Source organism: Pan troglodytes, chromosome 5 (genome assembly GCF_028858775.2).
Source record: "Pan troglodytes isolate AG18354 chromosome 5, NHGRI_mPanTro3-v2.0_pri, whole genome shotgun sequence".
Taxonomy (NCBI): domain Eukaryota; kingdom Metazoa; phylum Chordata; class Mammalia; order Primates; family Hominidae; genus Pan; species Pan troglodytes.
Genome location: NC_072403.2, coordinates 33704230 through 33719293, shown reverse-complemented (window position 1 = coordinate 33719293; position 15064 = coordinate 33704230). Strand labels below are relative to the sequence as shown.

General features: G+C 42.4%; 1 pseudogene; it reads left to right on the top strand.

The window, feature by feature from the left end:
• Positions 1 to 11652: 11652 nt before the first annotated feature.
• Positions 11653 to 13814, top strand: LOC737058 (Golgi pH regulator-like; annotated as a pseudogene).
• Positions 13815 to 15064: the final 1250 nt, after the last annotated feature.

Genomic DNA, 15064 nt, shown 5'->3' with positions numbered 1-15064 from the left:
CGGCCTCCCGAGTAGCTGGGACTACAGGCGCCCACCAGCACGCCTGGCTAATTTTTGTATTTTTAGTAGAGACCGGGTTTCACTATATTGATCAGGCTGGTCTCCGACTCCTGACCTCAGGTGATCCACCCGCCTAGGCCTTCCAAATTGCTGGGATTACAGGCGTGAGCCACCGCGCCCAGCCTCAAACTCATTTTATGAGGCTAGAAATACCCTGATATCAAAGACAGATACATTACCAAGAAAACTAAAAGCCAGTATCCCTGGTGAACATAGATGCAAAAGTCTTCAACAGAATATTAACAAACTGTATTACTGTATTCAACAGCACATTAAAATAATCATACACCATGAACAAGTGGAATTTATCCTTTGGATGCAAAGATGCTTCACATACAAAAATCAGTTAATTGATGGCATGGCCTTATATAGAGAACACCCTAAAGACTCCATTTTAAAAACTGTCAGTTAAGTTGCAGGATATGAAATCAGCATTAAAAAGCAATTGTGTTTCTATGCACCAACAACAAATTAGCTGAAGAGAAAATTAGGAAGATAATCTCCTAATACAGTGGCACCAAAAATAATAAAATACTTAGTTAAACTTAATTAAGAAAGTGAAACACTTGTGCACTGAAAACCATAAAACATCCATCAAAAAGACACAAACAAATGGAAAGACATCCCACATGCATAGATTGGAAGACTTAAAGTTTTCATACTACCCAAAGTGATTTACAGATTTAATGCAACCTCTATCAAAATCCCACTGGCATTTGTACAGATATAGAGAAAACAATCCTAAAATTATATGAAACTACAAAGGACCCTGAATCACTAAATAATCTTGAGAAAAAAAACAATAAACCAGGAGGCATTACACTTCTCCAGCCCTCTCTTCTGTTCCATTGGTCTCTATGTTTGTCTTTGTATCAGTATCATACTGGTTTTTTGTTGTTGTTGTTTGGTTTGGTTTGTTGTTTTTGTTGTTGTTGTTGTTGCTGCTACTGCTGCTGCTGTTTAAGACAAGGTCTCAGGCAGGGCTCAGTGGCTCACACCTGTAATTCCAGCACTTTGGGATGCTGACGGGGGTGGATTGCTTGAGCCCAGGCGTTCGAGACCAGACTGGGCAACATGGTAAAATCCCATCTCTACAAAAATTACAGAAAATTAGCCAGGCCTGGTGGCCTGCCCCTGTAGTCTCAGCTACTCGGGAGGCTAAGGTGGGAGGATCGCTTGAGCCCAGGAGGTGGAGGTTGCAGTGAGCAGAGATTGCGCAACTGCATTCCAGGTTGGGCAACAGGGCAAACATAGGAGAAAAGCTTCAGAACATTGGTCTTGGCAATTACTTCATGGATAAGACACCAAAAGCACAGGCAAAAATAGAAAAATTGGACTATTCCAAATGAAGGAGCCGCCACAGCAAAGGAAACAATCGAGTGAATTCTATAGGTTATAGAATGGGAGAAAGTATTTGCAAACCATATACCTGTTAAGGAGTTAATTTCCAAAATGCAGAACTGCTACAACTCAGTAGCAAAACAAACAAACCTCTAACAATCTGATTTAAGAAGGGCTAATAGACATTTATCCAAAGGAGACATGCAAATGAGCAACAATGTTCAATGTCACTAATCATCAAAAAAATGCAAATCAACCTGACAATGAGATTCACATCACACCTGTTAGGATAGCTATTATGAAAAACAAACAAACAAACAAATAACAAAAACAAAAGGCAACATGTGGAAAATTGGAACCCTTGTTTCTACACTGTAGGTGGGAATACAAAATGATACAGTCACTGTAGAAAACAGTATGGTGTTTCCTCCAAAAAATTTAAAATGTAACTACCTTATGATTATGCTGGCTATTTATCCAAAAGAACTGAAATAGGAATCTGAAAGACACATACCACTTCTGTATTCATTGCAACCAATGAATTCACAACTGTCAAGATGTGGAGGCTGGGTGCGCAGTTGTGCACGCCTGTAATCCCAGCACTTTGGGAGGCTGATTAGGGTGGATCTCTTGAGGCCAGCAGTTTGAGACCAGCCTGGCCAACATGACGAAACCCCATCTCTACTAAAAATATAAAAATTAGCCGGGCATAGTGGCGCATGCCTGTAATCCCAGATACTCGGGAGGCTGGGGCACAAATCGCTTGAACCCAGGAGGTGGAGATTGCAATGAGCCAAGATAGTGCCACTGCACTCTAGCCTGGGTGACAGAGCAAGATTGTCTCAAAAAAAAAAAAAAAAAAAAAAAAAGAAAGAAAGAAAAGAAAGAAAGAAAGAAAAAAAAAAGGAAAGAAAGAAAAAAGGAAAAAAAAGTGGAAACAGGCCTGGCACAGTGGCTCACACCTATAATCCCAGCATTTTCAAAGGCTGAGGCAGGAGATCAGGAGTTTGAGGAAAAAGAGAAAGAAAAAATTTTAAGTTTTAGTTATTTGATGTGGGTTTTATTATACATTTTGCTAGGAAGAGTAAAGGTCAATTTTTCTTGTGATTTAAAATATGTATTTTATTATAGTAAGAACACTTGACATGAGATTTATGTTCTTAACAAATTTAAATGTATAATATACAGTTGTCCCTTGCTTTGTGGCAGAGATTGATTCCAGGACCTCAGGCAGATACCAAAATCCCCGCATAATCAAGTCCTGCAGTTGGTCCTCTGAAATCTGCCCCGCCTGCATGAAAAGTCAGCTCTCTCTTTGTGCAGGTTTCACATCTTGCCAATAGTGCATTTTTGATCTGCTAGTTTGGTTGAAAAAAAATCCACATATAAGTGGACCAATGCAGTTCAAACCTGTATTGTTCAAGAGTCAACTGTAGTATCGTTAACTATAGGCACAATGTTGTACAGAGATTTCTAGAACTTTTCCATCATGTATGATATGGTTTGATTGTGTCCCCCTTAAATCTCACCTTGAATTGTAATAATCCCCACGTGTAAAGCATGGGGCCAGGTGGATATATTGAATCAAGGGGGTGGTTTCCCCCATACTGTTCCTGTGGTAGTGAATAAGTCTTACGAGATCTGATGGTTTTATAAACGGGAGTTCCCCTGCACAAGCTCTCTTGCCTGTGGCTATGTAAGACATGTCTTTGCTTCTTCTTTGCCTTCTGCGGTGATTGTGAGGCCTCCCCAGACACATGATACTGTGAGTCCATAAAACCTCTTTCCTTTATAAATTACCCACTCTCAGGTATGTCTTTATTAGCAGTGTGAGAACAGACTAATACAATGTATAACTGCAACTTTGTTGATTAGCAACTTCCTGTTTCCCCTTCTCCCAAGCCCCTGGCAACCACCGTTCTCTCTGATTCTGAGTTTGATCGTTTTAAATATCTCAAGTAGAATTAAGTAGTTTACAAATTAAATTTGTTAATATAACAAATTAAGATTAATAGAGGTTAATCTAAAATAGAATTAATTTGTTCTTTTAATGGCTTATTTCACTTCACATATTATCCTCCAGGTTCATTTTCTTTTTTATTATTATTTGATTTGATTTGATTTTGAGATGGAGTTTCACTCTTGTCACCCAGGCTGGAGTGCAATGGTGCAGTCTCAGCTCACTGCAACCTCTGCCTCCCTGGTTCAAGGGATTCTCCTGCCTCAGCCTCCCGAGTACTTGGGACTACAGACGTGCACCACCACACCCAGCTAATTTTGTATTTTTAGTAAAGATGGGGTTTCACCATGTTGGCCAGGGTAGTCTCAAACTCCTGATCTCAGGTGATCTGCCTGCCTTGGCGTCCCAAAGTGCTGGAATTACAGTCATGAGCCACCAATCCCAGTCAAGGTTCATTTTCTTCATCCACTCATCTGATGGTGGACATTCAGATTGTTTTACATTTTTAAAAAATTTTTATTTTTGTAGAGACAGGATCTCGCTATATTACCCAGGCTTCGCACTTGGTCCACTTATACATGGATTTTTTTCATCCAAACTCGCAGATCAAAAATGCACTATTGGCAAGATGCAAAACCTGCACAAAGGGAGAGCTGACTCTTCATGTAGGCGGGGCAGATTTCAGAGGGCCAGTCGCAGGACTTGACTATGCAGGGATTTTGGAATATGCCTGAGGTCCTGGAATCAATCTCTGCCACAAAGCAAGGGACAAATGTATAGCACACATTTAAATTTGTTAAGAACATAAATCTCATGTCAAGTGCTCGTACTACAATAAAATACATTTCTTAAATCAAAAGAAAAATTGACCTTTACTCTTTCTAGCAAAATGTATAATAAAACCCACATCAAATAACTAAAACTTAAAATCTTTTATTTCTCTCATTCCTCAATTCTGATAAATCCTGCCACTGTCCCAGCAAATCTAGGGCCCCACAAATCTAGTACATACCCGCACCACTGCAACTCCAGGAAAGGCTGAGTTCTCTCCCCCAGCTCCTGACTGTCTTGAATTTCTGAACTTCACCTCATGTTGGCCTGAATTTACAGAACTGTGTGACTGCCCATTTAACCCACTGAAGAATAGTCTCCCCATAATCATTGGACACTGATGGCAACTGCTGAGTGCCCAACCTAGGAGACCTTATGGCTGGAGAGACCGATCCCACTCTACTACCCCACCCAACATCCCAGATAGATGCAGGCTGGCATTGACACAGAGCAGAAATGTCTGGAGCAAAGAGATGTAGATCAAGCCCAGCTATGAACTAAGTCTCTGGAGGTCTTTTTAGGTGATGGGGATTAGAGGGATGGAGGGAACTGAAAAAGAAAGGGGGATCAGCCAAATCAAGTTAAGCAGTCTGATTAAAGGACACATATTCCTGAAGATCCTGAAGGCAGAAACCTTGTCTTATCTCCTTCATCTGCAACTCATCCCAAACCACAACTTCCCTCCCCCAGACAAACACAACCTTCACAGAATAGTTTTGAAAAGATTTCTGGAAAGAAAATAAAGTTTCCAGAGACAGTTGAGGTCTTTTGTCTGGTCACCACTGGTTAAAATAAATAAGCAAACTTTTTATTGATATCACAACATCTGCTTATGTGCTTACTGGCCATTGACATATTCTATTTTGGAAGTGCCTGTTCAGGTCTTTTGATCATATTCCTAAAAATAAAAGGTAAATGATGTGGCCAGGCACAGTGGCTCACGCCTGTAATCCCAGGACTTTGGGAGGCCGAGGCAGGGGGATCACCTGAGGTCGGAAGTTCGAGACCAGCCTGGCCAACATGGAGTAACCCGGTCTCTACTAAAAATACAAAATTAGCGGGGTGTTGTGGCGGGAGCCTGTAATCCCAGCTACTCGGGAGGCTGAGGTAGGAGAATTGTTTGAACCTGGGAGATGGAGGTTGTGGTGAGCCAAGATGGCTCAAAAAAATAAATAAAATAAAAATAAATAAATAAAAGGTAAATGATTATGTAAGTTGGTGGGGGGGCGTGGAGCATAGGCTATTTCCATGACCTTGGGGAAACAAAGATTTCATAGGGAGATACAAAAATAAGTAAACAAAATTGAAATAAATTTGACTTCGTGAAAATTTAACAATTTTATCACAAGACACCATTAAGCTGTTTCTCAAACACAGGTGGGAAGAAGATATTCACACTACAAGTATCCAGCAAAAAACTCTTACGTGATATATACAAAATCAATAATACAAATCCCAATAAAATATGCTGTTGTGATTCAAAAGGGAACTCTGTTCCGTTTTATAAACCGTGAGAGGCTGGGCACAGTGGCTCACACCTGTAATCTTGGCACTTTGAGAAGCCGAGACGGGAGGATCCTTTGAGCTCAGGGGTTCGAGAGCAGCCTGGGCAACATGGCGAAACCCCTGTCTCTACTGAAAATACAAAAATTGGCGGACGCATGTAGTCCCAGCTACTGGGAAAGCGGAGATGGGAGAATCGCTTGAGCCCGGGAGGCAGAGGCGGCAATGATCCAAGATCGTGGCATTGCACTCCAGTCTGGGGACAGAGAGAGACCCTAACTGCCGCACCGCCCCCCCACCAAAAACAAACAAAAACAAACAAACAAACAACAACAAAAACCTTGAAAGCCTCACTCTTTCCTAATTGAGAAGGGTGACCAGGCTCACCAGCAGGTGGGACCTGTAATGTGGCAGTGCCTTAGGCTACTAACCTGGGTCACATCCCCATAGAGACTGAGGTTAGTTAGAGCCCCATAGCGATCCTTCTCTTGGGACAGCATTGGCTCCTTCAGCTGGGGTGGAGTTCAATGAAACAAGTTACCCAAGCTGAAACAGAGAGGGGAGTGGGAAGAATCCGGGAGGTATTTCCGCCCAGTTTCAGACGGAGGGTCCTTCCAGGGTGAAGTGAACGTGAGAACTACTACTCTAGAGAAACTACTATAACAACCATTGTCATATTTGCGGCGCTTTTTCCCTTTCCTTATACATTCCACGTAACAAAACCAAAAATACCAAAACTCTAGACTCAAGATCCAGGAAGGCTTTACGCAGGGACACAAAATCTCACAAACCCCAGGCCAATAAACCTCGGGCAGAACACACAGAAATTTGATTTAAATTTCAAAACTGTTATACAGTCCTATGACTTGTTTCTCTGTCCTTTCAATGCACACAGACATTCACTTCTTGATTACAGAGAACGACTTTTAAAACCCACTTTGTAAGGAAGGAGCCCAGGAGACCTCCAGCACTTTTCTGCAGAGAAATACTCACAGGGAGAGACTGTCGAGTGAGATGGGGCCAGGGGGCTGCCTGTGACTGGTTATCTTCCAGGCCAGCAAGAGGGCAGGGGCCAGTGCTACACAGCTGTCTTACAAAAGGTAAAATTAGGACCACTTGACTTAGCTTCTTCCGATTCTCACACAATTCCCTGCCATTCCCATTCAGCTATCGTCTCACTTAATCTGCTTTTTGCGTATTGCTATGATTTTAACCTTGGTATTGTGCTTTTTGTTTTTATTTGTTTGTTTTGATCTTTTGTTTTTTGTTTCTTAGATTTTACTTCACTTTGAAAAATCAACCCGTCTTGGTACATACGCAGCTGCTTCATTAGTTGTGACTCTGCACAGCATGAAGTTTATACCCACCTACTCCGATGACAGACAGGCAGGTTGCTTCAACTTTGTTACCGCATATCACTACAATGATTAGTCTCATTTAATCCACTAGAATGATAAACTGAAATGTCACTGAGGGACATTCCTAGAAGTGGGATTGCTGGGTATTAGACAAAAAGCTATGCAAAAATAAAAACTCAATGCCTGTAGAGCAAAATCTAAGATCTATATTTTTTAAGAATAAAATCCTACTTTTATTCCATGTAGATATTCATACATATAATATTTTTGTTGTGACAAATCGAAACAGAGGAAGGACATGTAACTCACGTTGGTCTGAGGAAACCTTCCAAGGGAAGATGATTCTTGAGGTATATCTAAAATTTGAGTAAACTTGTGGTGAAGAAGAAGGGAAGTTATTTTGAGCAGAGGGGAAATTTAAGTTTAACAAGTTATTTACTGTTAATTAACATTTCTTTTACTTTAATGATCTAGGAAAATTTTCTGCAATATGATAATATTTTGTGGGGCTATCTTCTTCAAAGTTTCAAAGTAAAGTAGAAAAACTTGTTTTATAGAATCTGATGGCAGATTATTCTGCATGTGGGGAAGATCAGTGAATTTCCCAGTAATTCTGTCCCCAGAAAAACCCCAGAACCCCAACTATGCCTGTCCTGCCAATTGACACTCTTAGCTTGTCATCATGTCTTTCTTCCTAGCATTAGTACAGTTTCAAGTATCTTTTGTTTTGTATGAAGCAGGGTTCAGTCTCTGCAGTAGAAGTGTAATTTTTGCCTTGGCCTCCAAACTCATCTAGGTCAATCCAAGATGAGAGTTTTTTATTTGTATAGCATGATCTTTCAATCTTCATGGGTAGAATACCTTACTTTTTCTTTTTTTATTTTTTAATTTTATTTATTTATTTTTTGAGATGGAGTTTTGCTCTTGATAGTCAGGCTGGAAGTTCATTGGTGTGGTCTTGGCTCACTACAACCTCCGCCTCAAGGGTTCAAGCGTTTCTCCTGCCTCAGCCTCCCAAATACCTGGGATTACAGGTGCCTGCCACCACACCCAGCTAATTTTTGTGTTTTTAGTAGAGGCACGGTTTCACCATGTTGGCCAGACTGGTCTCGAACTCCTGACTCAGGTGATCCACCGGCCTCGGCCTCCCAAAGTGCTGGGATTACAAGCGTGAGCCACCGCACCCAGCCACTTTTTATTCTTCTACAGTCTTCATGGATTGCCTGATTTTGCGTCATAGTTGTAACAGATAATCTAATATTGTGCAAATGTGATATTGAGTATGGCCAGGATCCTGTTTTATTGTGCTCACCACAAAGAAATAAATCACGCTCAGCCTCCTGCAGAGGGCAATTTGGCAGAATCCATCAACATTTCAAATGCATATATCATATGTCCCTTGATGTGCATTTCACAAGTGTACAAAGGATGCTTGCAGGCATAACGATTATGTTCTAATTATTCACTTGATATTATTTGTAATATAAAGATTAAGAAAAAGCTATTTATCTTAAGTATATAATCAGTTAAATAAATTATGCCATATATACGAAATATAACAGTTTTCATTTATTTATTTAAAAGTGGCACAATCTCTGCCCACAGTAACCTCTGCCTCCCTGTTTCAAGAGATTCTCCTGCCTCAGCCTCCTGAGTAGCTGGGACTACAGGCCACTAAGCCTGACTAATTTTTGTGTTATTAGTAGAGACGGGGTTTTACCATGTTGGCCAGGCTGGTCTTAACCTCCTGACCTCAAGTGATCCGCCCGCCTCGACGTCTCAAAGTGCTGGAATTACAGGCGTGAGCCACTGGGCCTGGCCCCTCCTTATGCTTTTTTTATTTATTTATTTTTTGAGACGAAGTCTCACTCTGTCGCCCAGGCTGGAGTGCAGTGGCGCGATCTCGGCTCACTGCAAGCTCTGCCTCCTGGGTTCACGCCATTCTCCTGTCTCAGCCTCCTGAGTAGCTGGGACTACAGGCGCCCGCCACCACGCCCGGCTAATTTTTTGTATTTTTTAGTAGAGACGGGGTTTCACAGTGTTAGCCAGGATGGTCTCAATCTCCTGACCTCGTGATCCGCCCGCCTCGGCCTCCCAAAGTGCTGGGATTACAGGCGTGAGCCACCGCGCCCGGCCTCCTTATGCTCTTTTAAATATACAGACTGGGCCAGGGTGGAAGAGAATATGTATTTGTATTAGACTGTATTTGCACTTTTAAAAATCTCTGGAAAGATAGCAGGAAATTCATGACAATGGTAGCCTGTTTAAAATGCTAGGAACTGTACTTTGACATGATAGCACGTAAGAAAAATACATTAATTAAATTAAAAGGCTGGGAACTGGGTGGATGAGAAAGAGGAAGGTGATATTAGCTGCATTTTTTTTTTCTGTACTCAAGATGTTTGAACCAAGTGAATGTGTTACTTATCATAAAAATTAAGCCAGGCAGGGTGGCATGTACCTATAATTCTAGCTACTTGGGAGTCTGAGATAGGAGTGTAGCTTGAGCCTAGGAGTTCGAGACCAGCCTGGGTAACCTAGCGAGACCTTGTCTCAAAAAACTTTTTTCAATTAATAAAATTAAATAATTTAACAAATACTGTAAGCATATAGTAAAGTGGCAATAATAGTATCTGGAATGGTGAATGAAGCCAAGTTATTTATTCAAAAAATAATCCAAGAAAAAATAGTAGACATCTAATAAGCAAGGCAGGAAACCACAGGTGTCCTCCCTAAGGGTGTCTGCAGTAGTGCAAGGAGCTACTATTCTCCAACTAGGAAGGAGACTCCACTTGAAAAGCTAGAGAACAATGATTCACAGAATTACTTTGACGTGAAAGAAAGGTAAGGCAAAAAGGGTAGGAGTCTCCCTAATGGCGTCCAAGACTGGCTTTGGACAGCCTATTAAGTGAGACCTGGGAATATTATTTTATTTTATTTTTTTATTTTCTTATTTTATTTTATATTTTATTTTATTATTTTATATTTTATTTTATTTTATTTTATTTTATTTTATTTTATTTTATTTTGAGACGGAGTCTGGCTCTTGTCCCCTAGGCTGGAGTGCAATGGCACAATCTCGGCTCGCTGCAACCTCCACCTCCCGGGTTCAAGCGATTCTCCTGCCTCAGCCTCCCAAGTGCTGGGATTACAGCATGAGCCACCACACCCAGCCTGTGTCTAATTTTTGTTCAACCCAGTGATTCTCCTAAAATTCCCAGGTCTCAGGCCGGGTGCGGTGGCTCACGCCTGTAATCCCAGCACTTTGGGAGGCCGAGGCGGGTGGATCACGCAGTCAGGAGTTCAAGACCAGCCTGGCCAAGATGGTGAAACCCCATCTCTGCTACAAATACAAACATTAGCCGGGCGTGGTGGCAGGCGCCTGTAATCCCAGCTACTCCGGAGGCTGAGACAGGAGAATCGCTTGAGCCCGGGAGGCGGAGGCTGCAGTGAGCCGTGATCGCGCCACTGCACTCCAACCTGGGCAACAAAGAGGGAAACTCTGTCTCAAAAAAAAAAAAAAAAAAAAAAAAAAAGGAGCTATGTGTATACAGTCCAGCTTCAGTGATCCGGTGCGCAGTGTCTCACGCCTGCAATCCCAGCACTTTAGTTGGTTGAAGCGGATGGATCACTTGAGCCAGGAGTTAGAAGCTAGCCCTGGCAACATAATTAAGACACCGTCTCTACAAAAAAAATTTTAAAAATTAGCCAGCCTTTAGTCGCTTATGCTGAGGAGGGAGGATCACTTTAGCCCAGGAGTTCAAGTGAGCTGATTACGCCCTGCCCTCCAGCCTGGACTACAAAGCAAGACCCTGCCTTCTCGCCAGTGGGTGTGGGGCGAGTCGCAATAGTGGTTCCCTCTGCATAGTGATTGGAAAGGAACTTAGGGTGCTCTTGAGCTGCATGCTAGTAGGCGGGGTTTATTCGGTTTGTGGAGAATCATCCAGATGAATATTTATATGAGAGAGGTTGATTTTTTTTTAGGGAATTGGCTTATGCAACTGTGGACCTGGCTAGTAATTGCTAAATCCATAGGGCAGGCTGTCAGAAAAGGCAAGCCATCGGAAAGGACAGGCTGGAAACAATATAGAAAATCAATGAAACCAAAAGTTGGTTCTTTGAAAAGTTCACCAAAATTGACAAACATTTAGCTAAATGAACCAAGAAAAAAGAAGAGCGGGCCGGGCGCGGTGGCTCATGCCTGTAACTGTAGCACTTTCGGAGGCCGAAGTGGGCAGATCACCTGAGGTCAGGAGTTCGAGACCAGCCTGGCCAACATGGCGAGAGCCCCGTCTCTACTAAAAACACAAAAGTTAGCCTAGCGTTGTGGCGGCGCCTGTAATCCCAGCTACTCAGGAGACTGAGGCAGGAGAATCGTCTGAACCCAGGAGGCGGAGGTTGCAGTGAGCCGAAATGGCACCACCGAAGTCTGGGCAATAGAGTGAGACTCTGTGTCAAAAAACAAACAAACAAATAAACAAGAGAGGAGACGCAGAAGACTAAAATCAGAAATGAAAGTGGAGGCGTCCTCTCCACCTACGCTGAGCCCGAGGCGGGAAGCTCTGGACACAGCCATTGACTGGCTGGCTGGGGCGCAGCTTGATGGCGTCAGGCTGACGAGCCGCAGTCCCTACGGCTGCACCTGGGCGAAGGCCGCCTGTGTGAGAGGCCGGTGGCCCCAGCGTGCCGTGGCCTTGGAAGTGGGAAATGGAGGCAGGAGCCCTCCCTACACTTCACCATAGGCTTCCTGATTGATTCCAGCATCGTGATTACCTCCCAGATACTTTTTTTTTTTTTAATTTCGGTGGCTTTTCTTCATGTGCCAATTGTTTAAGAACTATGAGGTGCGTCAGTATGTTGTACAGGTGATCTTCTCTGTGACGTTTGCATTTTCTTGCACTATGTTTGAGCTCATCATCTTTGAAATCTTAGGAGTATTGAGTAGCAGCTCTCGTTATTTTTACTGGAAATTGAACCTAGGTGTAATTCTGCTGATTCTGGTTTTCATGGTGCGTTTTTAAACTGGCTATTTTATTGTGAGCAACATCCGACTACTTTTGTCTCCTCTGTCTTAGTGCATAAACAACGACTGCTTTTTTCCTGTCTCTTGTGGTTGACCTTTATCTGTTTTTTCTGGAAACTAGGAGATTCCTTTCCCATTCTCAGCCCAAAACATGGGATCTTATCCATAGAACAGCTCATCAGCTGGGTTGGTGTGATTGGAGTTACTCTCATGGCCCTCCTTTCTGGATTTGGTGCTGTCTACTGCACATACACTTTGATGTCTTATTTCCTCAGGAATGTGACTGACACAGATATTCTAGCCCTGGAACAGCGACTGCTCCAAACCATGGATATGATCATAACCACAAAGAAAAGGATGGCAATGGCACAGAGAACGATGTTCCAGAAAGGGGAGGTGCATAACAAACCATTAGGATTCTGGGGAATGATAGAAAGTATTACCACTTACTCAACAGGAAGTGAATGCTTTGGAAGAACTAAGCAGGCAGCTTTTTCTGAAAACAGCTGATCTGTATGCTACCAAGGAGAGAACAGAATACTCCAAAACCTTCAAAAGGAAATATTTCAATTTTCTGGGTTACTTTTTCTCTATTTACTGTGTTTGAAAAATTTTCATGGCACCATCAACATTGCTTTTGATCGAGTTGGGAAAATGGATCCTGTCACAAGAGGCGTTGAGATCACTGTGAATTATCTGGGAATCCAGTGTGATGTGAAATTTTGGTCCCAACACATTTCTTCCATTCTTGTTGGAATAATCATCGCCACATCCATCAGAGGATTGCTGATCACTCATACCACGTTCTTTTATGCCATCTCTAGCAGTAAGTCCTCCAGTGTCAATGTCCTGCTATTAGCACAGATAATGGGCATGTACTTTGTCTCCTCTGCGCTTCTAATCTGAATGAGTATGCCTCTAGAATACTGCACCATAATTACCGAAGTCCTTGGAGAACTGCAGTTCAATTTCTGTTACCATTGGTTTGATGTGATCTTCCTGGTCAGCACTCTCTCTAGCATAGTGTTTCTCTATTTGGCTCACTAACAGGCACCAGAGAAGCATATGACACCTTGAACTTAGGGCTACTACAGACTGTTAGAGGCCAGTGGTCTCAAAATTTAGATATGAAAGGGGAAAAAAATGGAGGGGACCAGGGTCTAACATTTTATAAACAAACAAAATGCTGTGGTAGCATTTTTTACCTCTAGCATCCTCTTTCCTACTCAGGTGATACTGTGATCACGAGTAGCATCAGCTAGAACATGAGAGAGAGCAGTAACTCAAGGCAATACTCAGCAGAGAGCATCCTATGTGGACCTGAGGCTGGTGCAATGGCGGAGAGGAACCGAAAAACTAAGAGGGAAAAATACACCAGAACTCTGGGGCAAGAGATGTCTATGGTAGCTGGGCCAAACACATAGGATATCCATTTTCAGGTTCACATGGAGGTGGTCATAGCTTTCCCTTGAGATTGACTGTCATGAAAATCAGAGATTGTAATGAAAAGAATAAACAGGAAGAAAAGGAAAGAAGGAAAGAAAGGAAGGAAGGAAGGAAAAGAAGAAACATTACGAATTTACAGAAATCAAAAGGATTATAAAAGAATACTGTGAAGAATTGTGTGCCAGCAAATTGGATAACCTAGATGAAGTGGATAAGCTCCTAGAAACAATCTATTAAAATTTAATTAAAAAGAAATAAAAAATGTGAATAGACCTATAACTAGTAAGGATACTGAAGCAGTACGATACAAAAATTTATCCACAAATTACTAGCAAACTAAAGTTAGCAATATGTTTTGGGTTTGTTTTTGTTTTTGTTTTTTGAGATGGAGTCTTGCTCTACCAACCAGGCTGGAGTGTAGTGGCACGAGCTCAGCTTACTACAACCTCCACCTCCCAGATTCAAGCAATTCTCCTGCCTCGGCCTCCCGAGTAGCTGGGACTAAAGGCACACGCCGCCACACCCAGCTAATTTTTTGTATTTTAGTAGAGACGGGGTTTCACTGTGTTGCCCAGGCTGGTCGTGAACTCCTGAGCTCAGGCAATCCTCTGCTTTGGCCTCCCAAAGTGCTGGGATTACAGGCATGAGCCACCATGCCTGGTTAGCAATATGTTAAGAAGATTATACGCTACGAAAAAGTAAGATTTATTCCTGGAATGTGAGGATAATTCAACAAACAAATATCAGTCAATGTAATATATACCACATTAACAGAATGGAAAAAAATTACATAATCACCTCCATTGATACAGAAAAACATTTGACAAAATCCCACACCCTTTCGTGAAAAACAAACAAACAAAAAAACCTACCCAATGAACTAGAAATAGAAGAAAACTTCCTTAACATCATAAAGGCTACTTATGATTAACCTTCAACTAACATCATATTCAATAGTGAAAGGCTGGCCAGGCGCGGTGGCTCACGCCTGTAATCCCAGCACTTTGGGAGGCGGAAGCAGGCGGATCACCTGAGGTCAGGAATTGAAACCAGCCTGGACAACATGGCAAAACCCCATCTCTACTGAAAATACAAAAAAATTAGCCGGGCATGGCGTGCGCCTGTAGTCCCAGCTACTCAGGAGGCTGAGGCACGGGAATCACTTTAACCTGGGAGGCAGAGGTTGCAGTGAGCTGAGATCTCACCACTGTACTCTAGCCTGGGCGACAGAGTGAGACACCGTCTCAATTAAAAAAAATATATAGTGAAAGACTGAAAACTTTTTTTCCAAGATCAGTAAAAGACAAAAATGCCCACATTCACCACTCTATTCAGCATAGTGTTGGCAGTTCTAGCCACAGAAAGTAGGCAAGAAAGTGAAATAAAAAGCATCCCAGCTGGCTCTGTGGCTCATGCCTATAATCCCAACACTTTGGGAGGCAGAGGCAGGAGGATCGCTTGAGCCAAGTAGTTCGAGACCAGCGCAGGCAATATGGCCAAACCCTGTCTCTACCAAGAATACAAAAATTAGTTGGGTGTGGG